This window comes from Myotis davidii, unplaced genomic scaffold (genome assembly GCF_000327345.1).
Source record: "Myotis davidii unplaced genomic scaffold, ASM32734v1 scaffold168, whole genome shotgun sequence".
Lineage (NCBI taxonomy): Eukaryota > Metazoa > Chordata > Mammalia > Chiroptera > Vespertilionidae > Myotis > Myotis davidii.
This window is the reverse complement of record NW_006383016.1, coordinates 7713822-7720366: the sequence shown is the minus strand read 5'-3', so window position 1 is coordinate 7720366 and position 6545 is coordinate 7713822. Positions and strand designations below refer to the sequence as shown.

The following is a 6545-nucleotide window of genomic DNA, read 5'->3' as shown; positions in this document are numbered from 1 at the left end:
CAGCTGTGGGGCTTTGGAGTGAGCCCTCATAGCTGTGGAAAGGTAAATTATGACAGCCATGCTAGAAAGCAATTTACTACCAGTATATGCAAAGCATATGACGTAGTAATCATGCTCCTGGGAATGTACACTGAAGACATTCTCACCGAGGGTCATTCAAGTACATGTTCTAAGAAGTTCACTAAAGCTTTATTAATGACTAGAGGCCCAGTGCACAAAAATTTGTGCATCGGAGGCAGAGGGTCTCTAAGCCCAGCATGTGCCCTCTCGCAGTCTGGGACTCCTCGGGGGATGACCACCTGCTGACTTAGGCCCGCTCCCCGGGGGATTGGGCCTAAGCTGGTAGTCAGACATCCCTCTGGCAGCCTGGGAGCCCTCAGGGGATGGCCACTTGCCATTGGGGAGCAGACCTAAGCTGCAGTCAGACATCCTTAGCACTGCTGAGGGGGCGGGAGCGCCTCCCACCACCACCACTGTACTGGCAGCCGTCAGCCTGGCTTACGGCTGAGCAGAGTTCCCCCTGTGGGAGCGCACTGACCACCAGAGGGCAGCTCCTGCATTGAGCGTCTGGCTCCTCATGGTCAGTGTGTGTCATAGTGACCAGTCATTCCCAGTCGTTCTGCTGTTAGGGTCAGTTTGCATATTACCCTTTCATTATATAGGATAGAGGCCTGGTGCACGGGTGGGGGCTGGCCGGTTTGCCCTGAAGGGCGTCCCAGATCAGAGTGGGGGCCCTGCTGGGTTGCCTGGCCAGCCTGGGTGAGGGGCTGAGGGCCGTTTTCAGGCTGGCCAAGCGCCCCCAGGTGACTCCTTTTTTTTTAATTCTTGGATTTATTTACCTTCTATAATTGAAACTTTGTAGCCTGGAGTGGAGCTCAGAGCCGGTCAGGAGGGGCCTCCTTCCTGCTCCAGCTCAGTGGCCTCGGCAGGCTGAAAGCAGGTATCTGGGGTTTATTTACCTTCTATAATTGAAACTCTGTTGCTTTGAGTGGAGCTCAGAGCCGGACAGGAAGCTTGGCTTCCTCCATCACTGGAGCAATCAAGCCATCTGCTCACTTCAGCTCCATGGCTGCCGGCCCCCATCTTGGTTGGGTTAATTTGCATATAGTTGCTCTGATTGGCTGGTGGGTGTGGCTTAAGGCATAGCAAAGGTACGGTCGATTTGCATGTTTGTCTTTTATTAGTGTAGATGGGTAGATAGGAGGAGTCAAACCCAGGACCCAGTAGTGGGAGAATGAATAGTTAAAATGTGGTGAATGTACTCAATGGAGATGCCACATAGCACTTGGCAGCTACAGGCTAGAAAAACATAAATACACCACGGGGTGAGAATATTAAGCAAGATTAATTATACCTGTGTATATAAAAATAAAATTTGCATAAAATAAAAATACTGTATGTCCCCACAAAACAGTAATACATAGCGTTGAAGAACGTCTTGTGAACAAAATCGTGTACAAAGCATGCATTATATTGCTTGCCTTGGAGGAGGACGAGGAAGTAGAATATAGGGATTAAATTAAAACAGCAAGGATTCGGGCCGGTGGCTGTGGTGGCAGCCAGAGCAGTGGACTGTAGGGGTGCAGGCAGTCCCATCATAGAGGGCGAGCTGAGCTTCTCGGACATCTATTACTCCCCTTCCTGCTGCAAGTTCTGCCTCAGCTGTCCTTGGCTGTCACTGCGCTCACTAACCAGTGTCACCTGCTCCATGTGGTTGGTGGCTCTTCACCCTCTGCGAGAACAGCATGATTCTCTCCACTGCCATAGTCATCACCCTCAGAGGCCTGCTTGGTTCCCTCCATTTTGTGAAGCTTGATCAGAAGACTCTGTTAATCACTGATTCCCTTGCCGTCCAGATGACTTCATCCTATGCCTCTGTCAAAGAAAGCACCACCCTCATTGGGGTGGGCAAGGTGAAGGATGTTACCATTAATGAGACTATTTACATGCAGAAGATGACTGCCTACCTCTGCATTTTATTGGATGATCCGGTGGAACCAAATGGGATATCCCAAGTAGTACCCGTCTTCCAGAGTGCCAAGCCCCAACTGGACTGCTTGATTGACGTGTACAGGAGCTGCCAGGAGACTCTGGCACACCGGAAAGCCACATCCACAAGCCCATGTGCCCGGCTTTCAGAAGGCCTACACTGTCTTCCATGGAAATGACTCCTAAGCCCCCGGGTGGTGTATTTTCTGTATTCAAACCATCATGTGGACACGGGCCTAGGAACCAGGATGGAAGCAGTGGACCTGAGAGACACAGAGCAGGTGACTGGAACCCAGCTCACTGTGTGATGTTGACGAAAGCATCCCTGGTATTTCAGTGCCTCCTTGTAAGGTATGTGTACTTCACCAACTGAGAGGAGACCGTAAGAAATGATATGTCAAGGTCATGTTGACAAAGAGCACTTTGTGAATTTCCTAAGCACATTCAAGTTTACTTTTTGTTGAAATTTGTGGAGCAAGACAATGGGAAACTGATATCAGATCTCCTGAGAAAGATAATTTCCAAATGTTTAAAAGTTAAGAAAAAAAGTCCAGCCCTTCAGAAGACTGATCTCTGTCCCCCAGCTCCTGTGTCTGTACAGTGTTAAATATGATGCCTCTCTTAATAAATAAGTCTCCTTCAAAAAAATTAAACCAATAAAATAAGATGTATCTTACTAAATGACATTATTAATATTAATTAAGTACTGTTTTAAAAATCATAAGATATGAAATACCTATTTAAGGGGAAATAAAAGAATATATTATTATGCTATATCTTAACTGAAGTTAAATTCTTTCTGATTTTTATTTGTGTAAAAGTCATAACCTCTGATTGGTGGATTGAACTAATTCTTCCCTTAGTATATAAAACGTTTGCCCTTCATTGAAAGAAGACCCTTAATGTTAAATTGGCTTGCTGTAGTAGAAGTTTATATCTTTCAATTAGTTGAACTATTGTACTAAAATTTACTTTTAGAGGTTTTATTTGGACCATACTATATCTCTACCTCACTTAATTAAAAATAGAATTAAATTCAAAGATATAAAAATTCATATCTCCCCTTCCCCCATCTCTTTCCACAACTGTGTTTTTGATCATCAAGGTAAACTTTTATGATTGCAGTAGAGAGCCCCCACACTTCTCCAGATGATTGACAGAGAGAGTCCCCATATTTCCAGAGCAGTTCTTCTCACTCTTTCACCAAAAACAAACAGTAAATGGTCATCCCAAGCAAGTTCATTTTCTAAGTGTTTTGTAAAGATGATTTCTTTAAAAGTCACCTTTTCAAAATATTTAGACATATAAAACTTTTACTTAGGGACAAGGATTGAGTAAAAATAGCACCACCTACATTGGTAGCCATGGATATGAGAAGGGAGATACTATAACTCATTGCAAAGGCAGATATAAATAACACAGTTATTCTGTAACTATTTAACACTTTACAGTGTATAAAGCATGGGCTCTTCAATTAACTCACTCGAACCTCATACCCTTAGGTCAGGAATTATTATTTCCATTTTAAAGAGAAACTGGTCATCTAGAGATAGTGATTTGCTCAAATTCAATTTTTAGAAAGTGGCAAAACTGGGACTTAAACCTTGAAATCCAGGATATTTTCCTCATTTGCTATGCTACTAACACTACTTCCATGCTTCAAAACATGGAGAGAATTGGCTAGTTATATGCATGTGTATTTGATTCACTAGAAGGTGGGGAGCAGTAAATGGACTACTTTCAAAAAACGGTTACTATAAAATTATTTTGAAGGAAAGAGACACATCTGATAGAAAGCTATATATTGTACTGGCAAGTCCACCTGTTTCAACAGAAGAGGCTCCAGTTCTGCCAGTGATGGGGTTGCACTGCAGACACCCTGATGCTGTCCTCCTGCCCCAGAACCAGAGCAACAAGAATCATGAAGAATCAGGGAAACCTGACACCACCAAAGGAACACAGTAACTGTCCAGTAACTGATCCCAAATAAATGAAGATACATGAATTGCCTGAAAAAAAATAATTAGAAATTGTTATAAAGATGCTCATAGAGTAGCCGTGGGCAAACTACGACCCGCGGGCCGGATCCGGCCCGTTTGAAATGAATAAAACTATTGAAAAAAAAGACTGTACACTTTTATGTAATGATGTTTACTTTGAATTTATATTAGTTCACACAAACACTCCAGCCATGCTTTTGTTCCGGCCCTCCGGTCCAGTTTAAGAACCCATTGTGGCCCTCAAGTCAAAAAGTTTGCCCACCCCTGTCATAGAGTTTTAAGAGAACACAGATAAACAATTTAACAAAAAAATCAGGAAGAACAAAATGAAAAATACAAGAAAGAGATAGAAAACCTTAAAAAGAACCAAACCAAAGTTCAGAGCTGAAGAATACAATAATTGAACTAAAGAATTAAGTACAGAGCTCAACATTGGACTGAGCCAAGCAGAAGTAAGAATCAGCTAGCTCGAAGTCAAATCATTTGAAATTATCCAGTCAGAGGATCAAAAGGAAACGTAATGAAAAAGAATGAGGAAAGCCTGTTGGACTTATGGAGTACCATTAAGCAAACAATTTTTGAATTATTGGAGTCCCAGGAGGAGAAGAGAGGACAAGGATGAAAGGGGCAGAAAACTTATTTAAAGTAACAATGGCTGAGAACTTCCCAAACCTGAGGAGAGATTTGGACATCCAAGTTTATGAAGCTAATAAGTCAGCCCAAAATTTCAATCCAAAAGGATCCTTCTCCAAGATACATTATAATAAAGCTGTCTAAAATCAAAGACAAAGAGAGGATTGTAAAAGTAGCAAGAGAAAAACAATTCTCTCATACAAGGGAACCTTTATAAAACTACCAGTGGATTTAGCAGCAGAATTCTTGCAGGCCAAGAAAGAGTGGGATGATATAGTCAAAGTGATGAAGAAAAATACTGCCAAGCACAGTACTTTACCCAGCATAGCTGTCCTTCAGAAATGAAGGTGAGATAAAGACTTTCCAAAACAAAAGTTGAGGTTGTTCATCACCATAATACCTGCCTTACAAGAAATGCTGGAAGTTCTTCAAGCTGAAAAGAAAAGATGATTACAAGTAACATGAAAATATACAACACACTGGTAAAGGTAAATATATAGGCAGCTTCAGAATACTCCAGTACTATAATGATGATGCTATGTTAATCACGTAATTCTAGTATAAAGGTTAAAGGAAAAAAGTATAAACACAGGTATAGTTTGTTAATGGATACAAAATATAAAATGATGTAAATTGTGACATCATAAATATAATCTGTTATCAGGTTAAAATAGTCTGTTATGTCTATAAGATGTTTCAAGTAAGCTTCAGGGTAACCGTAAAACAGAAACCTATAGTAGATACATACAATCCAATGAGAAGATAATCCAAATATACCACTATGGAAAATCATCAATTGAAAAGGAAGACATCAAGAGAGGAAGATAGGAACTACCAAACAGACACAAAACAGTTAACAAGGTGACAGTAGTAACTAATAACAATCATTAATTATTTTAAATTTAAGTGGATTAGATACGCCAATCTAAAGGCATAGTGTGACTGAATGAATTTTTTTTAAAAGAACCAATTGTATTACTGCCTACAAAATACTCACTTTAGTTTCCAGGTCACACATAGTCTCAAAGTGAAGGGATTTAAAAAAGAGAGATATTCCATGTAAATGGAAACCAAAATAGAGCAGAGGTAGCAATAGTGGTATTAGAAAGAAATAAGACTTTAAGTCTAAAACTGTAACAGGACACAGCAAAGGTCATAGGGATAAAGAGGTCAACTTGTCATGAGGGAACAACAATTGTAAATATATATGCACCCAAAATCAGACACCTAAATACATTATGCAAATACTAACAGATCTGAAGGGAGTAATAGACACCAATACAATAATAGTAGGGGAATCAAATACCCCACTTTCTACAACGAATAGATCACCCAGACAGAAAATCAATAAGGAAACATTGGACTTAACCTTTAGACCATGTGAACCTAACAGACATACACAAAAAATTCCATGCAACAAAAGGAAAATATATACAATTATTTCCATGTTCCACATTCCCCAGAATAGGTCATATCTTAGGTCACAAAAAATTCTTAGAAAAATTTAAAATATTGAAGTAATATCTATTATATTTTCTGACCATAGTGGTATGAAATTAGAAATCAGTAACAGAAGGAAAACTAGAAATTTCACCAATATGTGGAAATTAAACACCTGTTTACAACTGACCAACTAATGGATAAAGGATTAAATCAAAAGAAAACTTAAAAACTTAACTTGAAACAAATGAAAATGGAAACACAACATAGCAAAACTTATGGGATGTAACAAAAACAGTGCTAAGAGGCAAATTTACATCAATAAATGCCTATATTAAAAAATAAATACCTCAAATAAACTAAGTTTACTAACCTTAAGGACGAGAAAAAGAAGAAATTAAGCCTAAAGTCAGCAGAAGAAAGGAGATAAAAGTCAGAGCAGAAATAAATGAAACAGAGAATAGAAAAAACAATAGAAAATCT

The 6545-nt window shown here is 39.8% G+C and overlaps 1 protein-coding gene and 1 pseudogene across 1 annotated transcript in view; both read left to right on the top strand.

Moving 5' to 3' along the window:
• Positions 1 to 6545, top strand: part of HDAC9 (histone deacetylase 9) — a 455800-nt gene that overhangs the window by 445082 nt on the left and 4173 nt on the right. The window lies entirely within an intron of this gene.
• On the top strand, positions 112 to 2501 carry LOC102773900 (annotated as a pseudogene).